Genomic DNA, 17,550 nt, shown 5'->3' with positions numbered 1-17,550 from the left:
TGTTCCTCCAGACAGCTGGGCTCTGACGGTTATGGCATGGATGAAGAAGTCGTCCACCATACCGAAGGTGATTGGTGTTGAGATACCGGTGCAGGAACCGGGGTTGTACTATTCGTCGCCACCAAGGCCGTCGCGGACCACGTTAGGGATGTACCTGTATCGAGTGTTCGTGCATGTCGAAGAAGTGGTCAATCCATCAATCGAAGTCCTGCCGCCGCCGCTAGTGCCAGGTCCGTCGACGACGTCCATTATAGGAGTCAACGTCAGACTTTCCCCGTGTTGCTCGGAACGATGGATGGCACAGGGCCTACTCCATCGCGCGACGGAGGCCACTGCTTCTTTGGGAGAAGAGCCAGGGCTGGTTGCCTGGATGTGCTCTAATTTGAGGTAACAACTGAATCTTGTCAGATACTAGTTAACTCCGAGGAAGCACTGATGTGCCAGTACATTTCATTGTGACCTGTTCTAATTTTGTACCTGAACTTTTTTTAGAAAGGGTTGTACGTCAACTTAACGTGCTAGCAGAACTTATTGTGTTGTATGTCTGTTTTCTTTGCACAACATTCAAGATATTTCCCTGTCATTGATAAAGACGATGAACCGTTATGTACGAGTTCGTTTGTTTCAACATAGCCCTACCCGTAGCGATCCACTGCTTCCATCCTGATTGTGCCGCCTGCGTGAAATTTTTGTATGCAAGTTCGGTGTGCTATGATGTTCTATATGATTGTGTCAACTATATAAGTTTTTACTGAGCATCAGCAATGCATATGGCTGGAAGATGTATTTACGAGCATCGACCGATGGGTCTCTCTCTCTCACACACACGCGCGCGCGCGCACACACGCACACACGCACAAGTGGGACCCGTTGAATTATTTCTTTGCTCATGACAGCTTTTAATTAGGTTCAACTGTAATCTAACTTTTTTCTTAAGTTATTAAATGAGCTCAGTGACTTCAAAAAGTTGTACAGAAGCCTTGTTTGGGCCTTTCCGGCGTCGCTGAATGTGGGCTGAGTAGCCATGTTAGGTTGTACTGTACTACACAGGCCTTTTTTTTTCAACATCAGCAATGCAACTGGGCGGACAGTTGTACACGATATCCGGGTCAACTTGTTATTCTCCGCCCCACTGCAAACTTTCCTAGGAGGTATGCATTAGGCTTAACAAGAAAATGGACTTTAAGAAATAATAAATGGGATATAATTATAATAACTGGGCAGTAACTATAAAAAAATGCACCAAACGTGTAATTAGTTTAAAAATATATTATTTTTAGAATTTAAACTTTAATTTCATTACTTGTTGCACGCGCAATATTTCGTTGGATTTTAACGTAATACAACTTTATTTTCAAATCTATTATATAATTAAAACGATAGAAAACCAACGGTGATGATTTGGCACCATAAAAGCTAAGATGTATCAACGGTGAAGATCTAAAACGGTTTTATTTTTAAGAAAAGATGTAAAACGGGTTGATATTAGGAAAGTGCACACGAGGTGTACTATAGCACGTGAATTTTTTTGCACCTGAAAAAAAACTGAAACAGACGTATACTATTGCATATAATATTAGGCAAGTGTACACGGACATATACTATTGCACGTGGAGGACTCTGAAATGGATTGCTATTGTCAAGGATATGGTCGTGTACTATTGCAAACAAAATAATTTACAGCGGACAGTCGTCCGTACAGAATTCAAACCCAGCAACCTTTGACTAATATAAAGGTTGGGGCAAACACCCCAGAACAGCCACGGAATAATAGACGCCAGAACACCCATTGAAGGGAGATCCACACAATAACATATCCACACAAATCGAAGGGGCGACATACGTCGGGACGCCCAGCACATCGAAGGACGGAAGAAGAAACGACAGAAACATCAAGTTTGGGTAATATATATAGCTTAAATCTTGAGGTCTATTTACATCTTTCCATCCCTGCATGTCTTTGCAACCTCCTTATGAACACCATGTTTTCCTGTTCATTAACCATTAGTTAGAACACTTCTTTGTAACCAAATTTCATTATTGCATTACCATATGAACCACTCCTTCTATAATTGTTTTGAAGGCAACGTCTCTGTGGCGTACACGAAGTTGAGTGAGTTAACCACAAGAGGACAGACATGGAATATTAAAGCCAAAGTAATGAGAATGTGGGACTCGATCAATCCTTCGACTGATGAACTTATAAGCATCGATATGATCTTGATGGATGAGCAGGTATTTTCTTCACATAATTAACAGTGGGGATTGTTTTATTGTTAAAATTACTACTAAGATTTTTCTTTCATTAAATTTTGAAGGGCCATACAGTTCATGCTACTATTTGGAAGAATCTAATAGACACTTACAGAGCAAAGATCAACGAGGGTTCTATATATGCTTTTAGCAATTTTAAAGTTGTAGATTCGACAAAATATCGACCAGTCAGCAATGAAATTAAAATTACTTTTTTATACAACACAAAATTAAAGGAGATGAAAGGTTCATCGGATAATTTTCCAGATTACTACTTTGAGTTTGCTAGCCTACCCTACAAGAACGTCTAGAAAAAGACCAACAATGCTCAGGTATGTTGATAGTCATATTCTTACTTCCAAGTGGACAATTTAAATTTGATGTCATTTCTTGGTAGTTGTATTAATAAGCTCAAATGAATAACTTTCTAATTTTTGAAGTCTTTAATCTTCTAATTTGCAGATGCCATTGGGTTGCTTACCAAGATTAAGCCAATAGAATCAAGGATAACAAAGAAGAAAACACCTGCAGATGTACGTCAAATTGAAATTCTAATGCCAGAGTAAGTGTATCCATGTATCAACTTTTCACTAAAGGGTAAAGGCTGTTTTCTTCCACTTATATTATTATTACCATTAATTACTTTGGAATGAATTATTCAGGGGTGATAGAATCAGAGTATCATTATGGGGAAGATTAGCTCATCATTTAAGTGAGGATGTAATTGGCAATCAAACAATTATTATTGTTACCTCAACAATGGTGCAAAAATTCAATGGTAAGTTGAATATGTTTACATGTCTTTTTTTCATACCAAAATAATAAATCTAACCGATTTATTGTTCATTAAATAGGTTTGTGCCTAAAGTCAACTGGCGCCACAAGATTATATACGAATCTAGATATACCCGAGACTTGGGAACTTCGTGGCAGGTATTAAGCACAATTTGTAGGTTCTGGTCATATAGAATTTCATAATATATCTTCATTTACGAACTTTTTTTATAGCCACTCCACCAAAGAAACTTTACCAAAAATGATGGAGATAGATAAAAGTACTCAAGGGACACTGGAAGATCAAATGTTTTACAGAAGGATAACCTTAAAAGAACTTACTGGAATTAGGCACGACAACCCAACAGATGAGGTAATGAATCGGAACTCTTCTAAGACATGATATTGTAGAAGCCTCCAATACCTACAGATGTATTTGACATATTTGTATGAGTGACTGCATATTCTTTAAAGAGCTATATTTTCTTCATCAACTTTCAGGACTTTGTGTTCACAACAATAGCTACAATTGATCGGTTACAAGAAAATATTCAATGGTGGTACATGTCATGCGATGTTTGCAACAAAATTGCTACGAAAGAATCACATAATTATTATTGCAAGAATTGTGATACGTATCCAGAAGGTTTAACACCTAGGTAAGCATATTCTCTTGATTTGACCATCATTATGTACTATCACATTTGCGTTACACTAACGAAATGTGATTCTAGGTATCGTATTCGGCTTCAAATTAGTGATCACAGTGCTACTACAAGTTGCACTTTATTTGATGAAGAGGCTGAAAGAATGCTCAATACATCTGTCTCATTCCTGTTGGATTCCTTAGATGGAAAATCTGAAGAAATCCCAAAGATTATACAAGAATTATGTGGACAAAGACTTATCTTTCGATTCAAACTCAACAATAAGAACCTCACTCTAGGCATGCAGAACTATGCAGTAAAGAAAATATTTGTGCCTGATGAGAAGCTTGAGAAGCGATACTTAGAGGATAAAGCTGAAGAGGTAATGGTCTATTAAACTATCAAATCTATTTAAACACCAATTATTATAGTCTTTTATAAGGAACTATTGAAGCAAGTATTTACAATTCTTGATCCATTGTGCTCAACAGGATTTGATGGATGATGAAGTGGACAACATGTTAAAACAAGAAACAAAGAAACCGAATGAGCCAGTTAAAAAGGTGATTGTATACTTCACTGTACAAGCTTTTCTTTACATAAATTCATCTCTTAATTCATCCATTTATGTGATTTTTGCAGGTACAAATCAGCAAGTGTGAACTTAGCAAAAACATATGTGAGTTGGTCCCTGTGAAAGAGGAGCCAGAAGATAAAAGAAATGGGAGTACAGTACATCAGAAGGAGCATCAACATCAAAAATCATCAACGAGTGTCGATGGTGGGAAAAGGAGGCGAAGATCTGTTGTATTATCAGACTCCGAAGATGAAGAAGTGGAAAATAGTATATCTGAAAAATTAGAAAAGGCAGTTCCCAAAAGCACCAGAAGTGTTCATGCAAAAAACAAAAAGACAAAAGTTGAACATGAAGGCTCCACAAGGATGACACGAAGTTTGACCAAAAAGACTAATGGCATCAAGACGATGTAATCATCAACTCAAAGATCAAGTACGCCAAACAAGACCCAAGAGAGGAAGGACCTTTTCCAGATTTTTTTTGGGACAGTACTTTATCCAATATCTATTATTTTAATGTATCCGAGAACTGGAATATTTAGTGTGTTTTATATATGATCAATTTGTATGAACAATATGACATTTTGTTTTCAAACAATTCAAGTATTGTATACTATTCAGAAGAGAGAATGACCAGTACATTCATTTGATCTTAATCAATTTAGCATTGCATTTGTGTGGTTGGTCAATGCTCTGATGTGCCTGCAACATTTGCTAAAACTACAATGTACTAGCATGGCCTAGAATATATGAGAACAAAAATGCTCAACAGTATTTGAAAAGATTGAGTTGGAAATCCATCTGGAATACTATGAAAAAAACTAATCAAAATCATCGACTGCGAATTGTTCCATATGAAGCCACAATGAAATTTAAAACGACGGAAAGATGGATTGAGCTTTTATCCGGGGCGTATATTATTACATCACGAACAAGCATATGATGGGGACTCACAGACTTAGGCTTAATTTTTTTCTCACTAACCCTCAAAAAATCCGACTAAAATTATTTTGCAGACAAAATGTATTTGGGCCAGACGCATACCTAGCTGAACTAGGTACTGACTAGGCAAGATAGCTGAAGGCCAAACCTGCACTGCTACTTGCCGCACTGATGCACCCAGGTTCCGCTCCTTGGTGCCTGCTGCGCCGCGCTGCTCCACGCAGGTCGATAGCTACTTGGTTCACCTCGCGAAAGCTCGCCTGTGCCGGCGTCTCCGTGCGGCCGCCGGCGGCGCCACCGCATCCTTGGCGCAAGAGCGGATCCAGTGAGAATCTTAGCCCAGCAGGTCGCCGGAAGCAATCGATTTGCTCATCCGAAGAATATCCTTTTGGAAGGAACTGTGTGGAAGAGGAATAATCCATTGATATGAAGTGTGAGAAGATAATAAGCGGCGTAGCAGGAACGATTTTTTTATTTTATTTGGACAGCACTGCAGCAGGAGAGTTGAAGTGCGAATAAAATACAGTACATTTTTAGGGGCGCTAGACAGCTTTCTGACAGTCAAGCACAAGCCCAAATTAGCTCATTAATCAGAAGTTGCTGGTGTAGGACTAACTATTAGTCGTTGCTCAAAAAAAACTACTATTTATTCAAGCTAAATTTCCTTTAAAGACAATCCGTACTATACTGTCCGATTTTGACTCACTACATGATTCCTAATCCTACACGCCTAGGAAAACATCTAACCATATCATTATATAAAGTGCATCATATCACGTCCTACTAGCACAACAAGCCTCATCGCCGACTGACCCGTCTTCTCAAATTCGAAGCAACTCGACGACTAAGCAGGCAAAGGTTCCATGGTATTATATATCTTCCTCTCTTTAATCTGTGCATTATTTTAGCTTCCTTATCAGCCAACATATTCTCATAGAACCTTTGTCCTCAGGTGATCTACATTAGTCAAATTGCTAGGTCATAGTCTCAGAAAACAAACAAGAGGTATGGTCACATACACTCATCCCTCTGCTTATATCACATAATCATCATTCAACCATAATTTTACAAGACAGACATTCATAAATGACCCATGATGCACTTCCTCAATAGCTACTTTTTCATGATGTCGGGAAGATCAAACACACGAGACGGCCGACAAATTGAAGGTATGGCAACAACTTCAGCAACTTGCATCCAATATACGCCGGCGACACCCAAACGAACAAAGGCACAAAGAAACGTCCAACGAACTGAAGACACAACATCAGCACCATCAGCCTCAGGTAATATCCCCATGCAATTCTTCATGTGTGTGCCTGCATTTTGATCTCAGCTCAACATTGCGTCAAAACTCTTCTCATACTGAACTATAAAGCTCTTTTTTTTCATGCATCCTAACACTACCATGATAATAATGTGAAAGCTACAAAAAGAGCAACACGGTTGAACAATTATTGATTTATAGTTCCCTACCAGATAAACAACATTAATCTCCAGATGTACTGTATGTGACAATGTCCATTAGTAGTCTCTTATATCACCAAATGCACTTGCATGCTGCAAAGGCAAAACACTATTAAGTACTCTCTCTGTAGAGACATATAAGAGTGTTTAGATCACTACTTTAGTAATCTAAACGCTCTTATATTTCTTTACGGAGGGAGTACAACCTAAATCATATTACATGATACTATGTTAAGAAGACTATACGCACTGACGAAATCACATTTGCAGATATGAGAGTCCAACATACGTTAGACCCAGCAGCTCACCAGACAAAAAGAAAGAAAGAACAACCTCTAAACTCAAGGAGTACAAAGCGGACAAGGACTGCAGAGGGAAGAAGAAATGCAAACACAGAGGCTCCTAAACGATTGAGAAAGGCTAATGCTGAAGAAGATAGGGAATTGAAGCGTGCCAGAAGCGAAACCAACAAAAACAACACTAGAGACAATGTTGGAGACAACAACAGAACCAGAACCTCGACAAGTGCTAATAGAAAGCCATGGAACTTCGGAAGGCCAACATACAAATGCCAATATTGCAAAGCATTGCTATGGTGTGAAGAAAGATTAAATTCAAACAAAGGAACTACGACACCCTCTTTTGGAATATGCTGCAAACAAGGGAAAATCGATCTGCCGCCACTAAGAGGACCTCCACCATACCTTAGAAACCTCTTAAGAAGTGAAGGGCAGGATTCGGTAAACTTCAAAGAAAATATAAGGTCATACAACTCAATGTTTTCATTCACATCGATAGGAGGAGCTGTGGACAAGGAAATAAACACTCGCAAAGGACCTTATGTTTTTCGTTTGCATGGACAAAACTACCACCATATCGGAACTCTTTTGCCTCAAGGTATAGACAAACCTCGGTTTGCACAGCTATACATATATAATACCGAAAATGAGGTGGAAAACAAGATAAGTGCATCAAGACGCAATGATAATAAATCAACAGTGGACCCCAACATCGTCAAAGAACTGAAAATAATGCTCGACGACAACAACATCCTCGCAAAAACATTCAGAATGGCAAGAGATAGATTCCAAGAAGGAGACTACCATGATTACACACTTCGGATACTAGGCAAAAGGAACGGAACACACAACCTTCCATCCGCATCTGAAGTTGCAGCATTGGTAGTAAGAGATCCAACCGGAGAGAGTGAAGGACGTGACATTGTTGTTGAGTACAAAAATATGGAGCCACAAAGGATATCAGAGATCCACCCGAAATTCATGTCCATGCAATATCCGTTGTTGTTCCCATATGGAGAAGACGGTTTTAAACTTGAGATACCCTACAAGAAAACAAAAGGAGGTACAAACAGCAGGAAATACGTAATGTTGTTGGACTACTATGCATTCTACCTACAACAACGTCCTGATCAAGGAATGTTACTGCTCAAGTCCGGGCATTTGTCACTGCAATTTTGGGTGGATGTATACACATGTATCGAGCAAAATAGACTAAACTGGATCCGACACAATCAAGGAAAGCTACGAACTGAACTTTACAGTGGATTGCAGGATGCGATTGAGCGAGGGGACACAAGAATAGAGCAAGTTGGAAAGAGGATAATTGTGCCTTCATCTTTTACAGGTGGTAGAAGAAACAAGGCACAATATTTGCAAGATGCCTTTGCAATATGCCGTTGGGCTGGATACCCAGACCTATTTATAACATTCACATGCAACGCAAAGTGGCCTGAGATCCAATACATGCTAGATGAAGCGGGAGGTGGCCAAAAGCCAGCCGATCGGCCAGATATTGTGGACAGAGTATTTATGATCAAACTAAAGGAGCTAATGAGAGACATAAAAGAAAAGAAATACTTTGGAGAAACAGTTGCAAGTAAGTCCCATTGACTATCAATCTTTACTCTTTCTTGCATCATCTTATAGTCCGTCAGACTCTTGCTCTTTAGAAACATGCATCATCTTATACTCCGTCAGATTCTAGCTCTTTAGTAACATGCATTCCAATTTTAGCTAAATCTGACAAACCATTAATCAACTGCAGTCATCTACACAATAGAATTCCAGAAGAGAGGACTCCCGCATGCCCACATACTAATATTTTTTAAGGACAAAGACAAGTACCCGGAACCATCGCAAATCGACAAAATAATAAGCGCTGAGATCCCAAACAAGGATGAGGATCCAGAGGCATTTGAAGCTGTTGAGAACTTCATGATGCATGGCCCGTGTGGAGAGGCTAAGAAAAATTCACCATGCATGGTGGACCATAGATGCACCAAGCATTTCCCAAAAAGATACAATGTCAGCACTACCATTGACGAGGACGGATTTCCAGTATATAAAAGGAGGGATGACGGAAGGCAGATCAAAAAGGGAGGGGTGATGCTCGACAACAGATTTGTCGTGCCATACAACCGGGACCTTCTGGTCAAGTATCAAGCTCACATAAATGTCGAGTGGTGCAATAGGTCCAGATCAATCAAGTACCTATTTAAGTATATCCATAAAGATGACGACCATGTTACAGCCTTGCTCAAGGAAAGGGGCACGGCAAACGAAACTGACGAGATCAAGAAATACCTAGAGATGAGATACATATCAACATCAGAAGCATGCTGGAGGATATTTCAGTTTGATCTTCAGTATCGCAATCCAGCAGTTGAGAGGCTACCTTTCCATCTTGAAAATGAGCAACAAGTCATTTTTCCAGACTCCACTGATCTTGAAAAGATAGTAACAAGGGACGGATCTAAAATGACCAAGTTCACTCAGTGGATGGAGGCAAATAAAATATACGAGCTAGGAAAAAGATTGACTTACGCAGACTTCCCTACAAAGTTTGTATGGAAAAGCGAAACAAAATGTTGGCAGAAGCGAAAAAGGGACTATGCAATTGGAAGAATCTACTATGCACATCCCGCAAGTGGCGAGAGATATCATATGAGGATGCTTCTAAACACCAAGAAAGGATGCACATCATTTGAGGACATTAGGACCGTTGATGGAGTCATTCACCCAACATACAAATCAGCATGCCAAGCCCTCGGATTTCTCGATGATGACACCGAGTGGATTGACTGTATCAATGAAGCATCAAGTTGGGCATCCGGAACACGACTGCGTCAGTTATTCACCACCATATTGTCCCATTGCGAAGTCACAAACCCAAAGGTATTGTGGGATTCAACATGGGAGGCGTTGTGTGAAGATATGCAATACAAAAGAAGGACTATTCTAAACTTTCCAACACTTCGGCTTACAAACACACAGAAGAAAGCATATGGTCTGATTGAGATAGAAAAACTGATGAGGCAAGTAGGAAAGTCACTAAAGGACTATCCAGACATAGAACTACCAAATGCCGCAGAGCTAGAAGAACTTGGGAACAGACTAATAAACGAAGAGGTCAACTACGACATGGACAAACTCAAGGATGAGCACAAAATCATACTAAACAATCTTAACCAAGACCAGAAAACGGCCTATGATGCAATAATGGAGTCAGTCGACAAAGGCCTAGGAAAGCAGATATTTGTCGAAGGGTACGGTGGCACAGGAAAAACCTATCTATGGAAAGCAATAACGACAAAGCTAAGATCAGAGGGGAAGATAGTGCTTGCGGTAGCATCATGTGGCATTGCAGCGTTGCTTCTCCAAGGTGGAAGAACGGCACACTCAAGGTTCCGTTTTCCACTTAATATCACTGAAGAATCAACGTGTGAAATAAAACAAGGCTCGCATTTGGCTGAACTGCTAAAGAAGACCTCACTTATATTGTGGGACGAGGCTCCTATGGCAAACAAACACTGCTTCGAGGCACTAGACAAAAGCCTTAGAGATATTCTAAGGTTCACTAATGAAAACAGCGATGAAAAGCCATTTGGTGGGATGACAGTTATACTAGGAGGCGACTTCAGACAAATCCTGCCAGTTATAACCAAAGGAAGGAGAGAGCAGATAGTAAATGCTTCAATCAAAAGGTCATATCTGTGGAAACACTTTGAAATATTTGAGTTAACACAAAACATGCGGCTGAAGTGTCTGTCAGATGATCCAATACAAAAGCAAAAGGTTGCTGAATTTGCAGAGTGGATACTACAGATTGGCGATGGGAAAACAACATCAGATGAAGGAGAGGATTGGATAAAAATACCAAAAGACCTACTGCTAGAGAAAGGAGAAAATCGTAAACAAATCGTCAAAAGCATATACCCAAATTTGCTGCAAAAATACCGTGAGCGGGATTACCTAGAAGAAAGAGCAATACTATGTCCAAGAAATGATACAGTCAAGGAGATAAATGACCACATAATGAGCCAAATACAAGGTGAAGAGGTGACATACCTAAGCCTGGACACAGTGTGCAAGGCAACGACAAATACCAACATCATGATGAACATGCAGCCTACTGAGTTCCTCAACACCTTAACGTCCCCAGGAATACCAGACCATAAGTTAAAACTGAAGGTGGGTTTGCCGGTCATGCTCCTACGCAACATCAACCAAGCAGCAGGCTTATGCAACGGTACAAGAATGACAATTACACAACTTGGAAACAAATACATCGAGACACAAATAATCACAGGAACACATGTCGGCGATAAGGTATACATACCTCGAATCATCATGTCACCAAGCGACTCAAAATGGCCATTCGTGCTGAAAAGAAGGCAATATCCATTATCAGTGTGCTTCGCAATGACAATAAACAAGAGCCAAGGTCAGTCCTTAAACAAGGTAGGCATATATTTGCCTAAGCAAGTGTTCTGCCATGGACAACTATATGTGGCACTATCAAGAGTGACAAACAAGGAAGGATTGAAGGTGCTGATTGATGACGAAGAGTGTCCAACCGAAGATGTCGCAAAGAATATTGTTTACAAAGAGATTTTTTAATTGATAGTGCAGTTCCTCAAGTCATTAGACAATTCATGTATAATTACATAGTCACAGACAACCTTACCATACATTTTGAACAACACATTTACTTGGTTGGCATATTGAATTTTTAAATAGTTATTAATCCATAGATATATATGTTTGATCTTTCTTTAAAATATTAAATTTAAAATTAGTTATTTATCCTTGAATATTTTTAACACAAAAAATATCGCAGCAGATGAAACAATGAAATCACTAATGGATTCCACCTACAATAAGCTTTTCGTAATCTCCCACATTATAGCCACGACCCACAACTAAAATATATTCACGGTTAATCTCAAAATCCAAATCTTTTAAAAACGTTCTATAGAAAGTTCACCGATTAATTCCCCTAAATAGCCATTACTAATCTCTCACAATCTAACACTCACATCTCTCTCACGAATAGTTTCCGATTCCCCAAATCTCCTCAATTTGTGTCTCTAAAAACATAGGCATTAGCCTCCTCAAGCGAATAAATGTATGCGTACATATGGATCTTTAATCTTTCAATAAAATATATAAATTTTTGTTCATCGGTTCTGTATCCGTGAACTAACTCTATCATGTTTGTACACATAAGTTCTTTCTACATTAATATTTCTATAAACTTAGAAGTAATTTCTGAGAGCAAAAAATACAGATCGTACCTTTTTCATTTGGCAATGGATGTCAACTCTACTGAATATACCATCATCTCTCTCATACCACATCCAGAAGATCACGATACCAACTCTAATCCCTCTAATGAATAGTCCCCAATTCTCAATCTCTTTTCTATCAGATCCAAGAAAACGTTCCTGCAGCAAGGAGATTTAAATATCTTCTTTACTAAATCTTGAGCGTGGTTGTGGCATGGAGATTTTACCCAACAATTACTAATCTGGGATGACATTTACCTCATGTGAGATGCACGAAAATTAGGGATTTTACCTGTGAAGGGCTGAAGGCTCCCTCAAATCCATTCAGAAAAAGAGATCGGGAGAGACGCTGCGGCATACATCTTCCATCCGCTGAAGCTATGGTTGGCGGCGGTACGCAGCCGAGCCAGCGACGAGCGCATGCGCTGGTGCTGCCACTGAAAAGCAGGGGAGAAGAGCTGCGCTAGAGGCCTTCTTGGTTCGACCATTTACAAAATTAAGGCTGTGCTAAAAAATGAACAAAAGGAGCACGGTTTCTTGACGATATTTTGGTCCAGTCTTTTTCTAGACGATATTTTGGTACAGTCTAAGAATAGAGTACGCATGGAATCAACTTCACACATAGCCGTACAGTTCCATATAAAAGAATACTTCTAAGCTTCTATTCTCTCTGTTCGTAAATATAAATCTTTTAAAAATTCCAATATGAACTATATACAGAGCAAAATAAGTGAATGTATACTCTAAGATATGTCTATATATACATCTGTATGTAGTCTGTATTCAAATCTCTATAAAAGACTTATATTTAGGAACGGAGGGAGTAAAAGACAATCACAAAAAAGTTTAAATCTATCATGCATAATTTTCATGAAATGAACAAAATGAATACATGAATAGAAAGGGCATTTCCTTTCAATAGTTTTTATGTTAGCTAAATGGTTCGATTTTGAATTCTATATAAAAAATATTTTTTTAATACAATACAGACGCAGACACTCATACATCACACATACACTCACTCCGATGAAGGCAGGCAAGCACACCCTACGAGTGGATTAAAGAGACTAAGTCAGCTCATCAGCAATAGTGTCAAGTCAAGGATTTGAACGCCAATAAGCTGGAAAGACCATTGTACTCCTAACTATATAACCATAGGCCGGTTCGCAACAAAAACACAATACTTAATACTCCCTCCGTCCCAAAATAAGTGACTTAACTTTGTATTAACTTTAGTACAAAGTTAGTGTAAAATTGAATCACTTATTTTGGGACGGAGGGAGTACCTTCTAACACACACTCACAAATACAATAAAAATCTTTTAAAATAAATCTATCATATATAATTTTCATATAATGGAAAAAATTAGCACATACAAAAAAAATTATTTCATGCTAAAATATTTAATGAATGCTGAAATATCACATCATAATGTCAAATGCACAAATAAAGTCAAAAATCCAAGCCAATATAATCATAAATAAATAGTCTAGCCGCGCAAATGCGCGGGTAGCTCCACTAGTTATACTTAATCTGATTAAAAATTTCGGATAAAAATATTTCGGATCCCATAAAAATGTGGAAATTTTTTTAAAATTCTGTTTTGAGCGGTTGGTTGAAATTAGTAATCATTGTCCTAGCTAGAAAATGGGTTGTACTTTTAACAAACTGTAAATGGCATGTAGTAAATTCCATTAGAATTAAAAAATGGGTTGTACATTCTTACAAATCGCAAATGGGCTATATGTTCTCTGCCACACACTTGTGGGCCTTCTAAGTTGATGCGTCCCCTAAAAAAACTAAGTTGACGCGTATGCAAGGCTTTGTCAATAACACACGGTTCTGGCAGCTATGGCCGTTGGATGTCCATCCAACGGATGTCGTGCTTCTTCTTCAATCTCGGATATTCTTGCTTCAGCCGCCCAAAAAATGATTCCTCCCCCTGACATCTGGGGCGCACCATTTCGGAGGCTGACCTGTGGGCCTACTAAGTTGACGCGTACCAAGGGCTTTGTCAACTTAGTCAATATAAACGATTCTAGCTGCAGTGACCGTACGATGTCCATCCAACGGCCGTAGTGCTTCTTCAACCTCTGGTCTTCTTACTCCAGCCGCCCAAAGCAGCGCCGGTCGTGCCGCCTGCTCCTGCCTCCCGTGGCCGGCTGTGCTACCGCGGAGGCCTCACCGCCCCCTACTACTCCCACCACTGGCCAAGCCATCCCTCCACTCACCCACACCCCCTGTTATTCTACGGCGACGGCAGCCTCACACGACAGCCGAACCAGTGAACGCTCGTACTCCTCTCCGCGTGGGCATCCACTGTCGCGTCTTCCCCGGCTCCGCGCCGTCCCCTTCCTAGGCCTCGGCGTCGTCCACCGCCCTGGTGCTCTCGGCGCGGCGTGGTCAACGTGGTCAAGGAACGGCTTTCATCGGACGTGGACTGTACATGAAGAGGCTGACAGCTGGGTCCACGACGGCAGCAAGGAAGTGCCTCCTTATTACGCGGAAAATAATGATTCCTCCCCCTGACAGCAGGGACCCACCGGACGGGCCACCGTATTTCGTGAAAAAATGTTCCCCCCCTGACTGCTGGGAACCACCGGATGGGCCAGCGTATTGCGCGAAAAAACGTTCCCCCGCTGTCAGCTCGGACCCACCGGAAGTGCCTCCTTATTACGCACACAAAAATGAATACTCCCCCTGCTGGTTGGGACCCACCTTGGTGGGAGCCTGACTTGTGGGCCTACTAAGTTGACGGGGACGGAGTGCTTTGTCAACTTAGTCAATATGAACGATTCTAGCTCCAGTGACCGTACGATGTCCATCCAACAGCCGTAGTGCTTCTTCAACCTCTTGTCTTGTTGCTCCAGCCGCCCAAAGCAGTGCCGGTCGTGCCGCATGCTCCTGCCTCCCGTGGCCGGCTGTGCTACCGCGGAGGCCTCACCGCCCCCTACTATTCCCACCGCTGGCCAGGCCATCCCTCTACTCACCCACACCCCCTGTTATTCTGCGGCGACGGTACCCTCACACCGCAGCGAACCAGTGAACCCTCGTACTCCTCTACGCGTGGGCATCCACTGCCGAGTCTTCCCCGGCTCCACGTCGTCCCCTTCCTAGGCCTCGCCGTCGTCCACCGCCCTGGTGCTCTCGGCGCGGCGTGGTGAACGTGATCAAGGAACGGCTTCCATCGGACGTGAACTGTACGTGGAGAGACTGACAGCTGGGTCCACGGCCGCAGCAAGGACGTACCTCCTTATTACGCGCAAAATAATTATTCCTCCACCTGACAGCGGGGACCCACCGGACGGGCCACCGTATTTCGCGAAATAAACGTTTCCCCCTGACTGCTGGGACCCACCAGCTACATCTTCGCACGCAAGGAAGTGCGTCTGGGCAAAAAAAAAACGATTCGCCCCCTGACTACTGGGACCCACCAGCTACATCTTCGCACGCAAGGAAGTGCCTGACAGTCGAGACCCACCTGGTCGAAGCATACGTAGCGTTGTCATTCTGGTCGCGAACGTGTCCGTACATACTGGTCGATGTAGAGGCGCGCACCTGTCATAGTAGAGGCGCGCACGTAGCATGTACACGTACGTACAGCGGCCAGTGTGCAAGAAAGAAAATACGGCCACGTACGTACATACGGGCAGGGTCTCGAACGCCTACTCGCGCATACGTACGGCCAGGGCTCGTGTACATGTCCGGGTCGAAACAGAGAAAATTGTGTCGTCGTCGTGTTCATGGGGAGCCAACCGGCTGGGCCGGAACGGAATGCGTCGTCGTGTTCATCGGGAGGGCTTGGACGGAACAGCCGATGGAAACGAGGCCTGGCGTACCGCAGAACGGAGGAAACGGCCTTGTGTTCGACCGGCCACGGTTGAAACGGGATCCTGTTCACCGGGAGGGGTCCGGTGTACCGCAAAACGGAGGAAACATACCTCCTACGGTCGAAACGGAGGTCCTGTTGATCGGGAGGGGTGTGGCGTACCGCAAAACAGAGGAAACGGACTTGTGTTGGAGCGCTACGGTCGAAACGGGGGTCCTGTTCATCGGGAGGGGTGTGGCGTACCGCAAAATGGGACTCCACGGGGTACTGTTCATCTCCACCGTCGACCCCCTCCAGCCTCCACGGGCTACTGTTCATCCACCGTCGACCTCCTCCAGCCTCCACCTGCGACTGTTCATCCACGGGCTCTTGTTCATCCAGCCTCCACCGTGCGCTACTCCATCGGCTACTGTTCAACCAGCCCTCTCCACAGGCTCCTGTTCAACCACCCCTCCACGGGCTACTGTTCATCCAGCCCTCCACCGTCTACTGTTCATCCTGCCCTCCACGGGGTGGTCCTATTCATCCAGCCCTCCATGGGGTCCTGTTCATCCAGCCCCAACCGGCTCGATCGATCGGGGTCCTGTTCATCTAGAGGCAACACCACGGTGTCCTGTTCATCCACCCCCACCGGGAACTGTTCATCCAAACCCCCCAGCAACGCTTACTGTTCATCTAGAGGCAGCATCGATCGGCTTCAGTTAGCAGCAGTAGCGAAGGAATCGCTCGATCGGGTTCAGTTAACAGCCATCGATCGATCGCTCGGGTTCAGTAACGCGTAGCCTGCAGTGCAATCGCTCGGGTTCAGTTAGAGCCCAACGCCTCGCTCGGGTTCAGTTAGAGCCCAACGCCTCGCACCCACGCGCGTGCGTGTATGAGAGAAACGCGCATCGCTCGGCCCCGACCACCCACCGTAACCGGGAACACCCCGTTATTTTCCTCGCCCTCGCTTCTACCACGGTTTTTTCCGTCATGGACGGCCCAAAGAATGTCATGCAGCTGCGTCTCCGGCCCGCCCAGGACGAAAAGCCCATTTTCTGTCATGATTTTTTGTCATAGAAGTAGGACCCCACCACATCTATGATGATACCATGTTTTGTCACAATTATTGTCATAGAAGTGTCATAAGTATGACGGAAAAAAAGTTCGTTCGGCCCAAAATGTCACGGATGTGTCTTTTTTTGTAGTGTGAAGGCTAGAAAATAGATTGAGAAGCAACAACCCAAAAGGCGAAAACGGTCATTAACGTGCATTGAACATAAATAACATTGAATAATGCACCACAAGTAGCATATAATATCATTGCATAACTATTGACTTTACGTGCAAACATAGGGAATCACAAACCTTGACACCAATATTCTTACTAAAGCATAATTACTCACCAACATGACTCAGATATCACTATCTCCATATCGCAAAACCATTGCAAGAAATCAAGTTTATAATATCCAATGATCTTCATAAAAGTTTT

The 17,550-nt window shown here is 42.3% G+C and overlaps 1 long non-coding RNA gene across 7 annotated transcripts; it reads right to left on the bottom strand.

Annotated features, from left to right (window-relative positions):
• Positions 1 to 1,604: 1,604 nt before the first annotated feature.
• On the bottom strand, positions 1,605 to 12,779 carry LOC123078560 (uncharacterized). 7 transcript variants are annotated; one of them, XR_006437514.1, is made up of 8 exons: positions 12,539 to 12,779; positions 12,256 to 12,405; positions 11,298 to 11,341; positions 11,027 to 11,170; positions 9,263 to 9,361; positions 5,341 to 9,169; positions 3,370 to 3,451; positions 1,605 to 1,990 (listed from the first exon to the last, which is right to left on the bottom strand). It is a non-coding gene; the product is annotated as an uncharacterized lncRNA (long non-coding RNA). The 7 variants fall into 7 exon arrangements; XR_006437511.1 differs by having other exon boundaries at positions 5,341 to 6,511; positions 6,669 to 11,170; XR_006437515.1 differs by having other exon boundaries at positions 5,341 to 6,752; positions 7,811 to 11,170.
• Between the last annotated feature and the right edge of the window lie 4,771 nt (positions 12,780 to 17,550).

Source organism: Triticum aestivum, chromosome 3D (genome assembly GCF_018294505.1).
Source record: "Triticum aestivum cultivar Chinese Spring chromosome 3D, IWGSC CS RefSeq v2.1, whole genome shotgun sequence".
NCBI classification, from domain to species: Eukaryota; Viridiplantae; Streptophyta; class Magnoliopsida; order Poales; family Poaceae; genus Triticum; species Triticum aestivum.
This window is presented reverse-complemented; position numbering and strand designations above follow the sequence as displayed.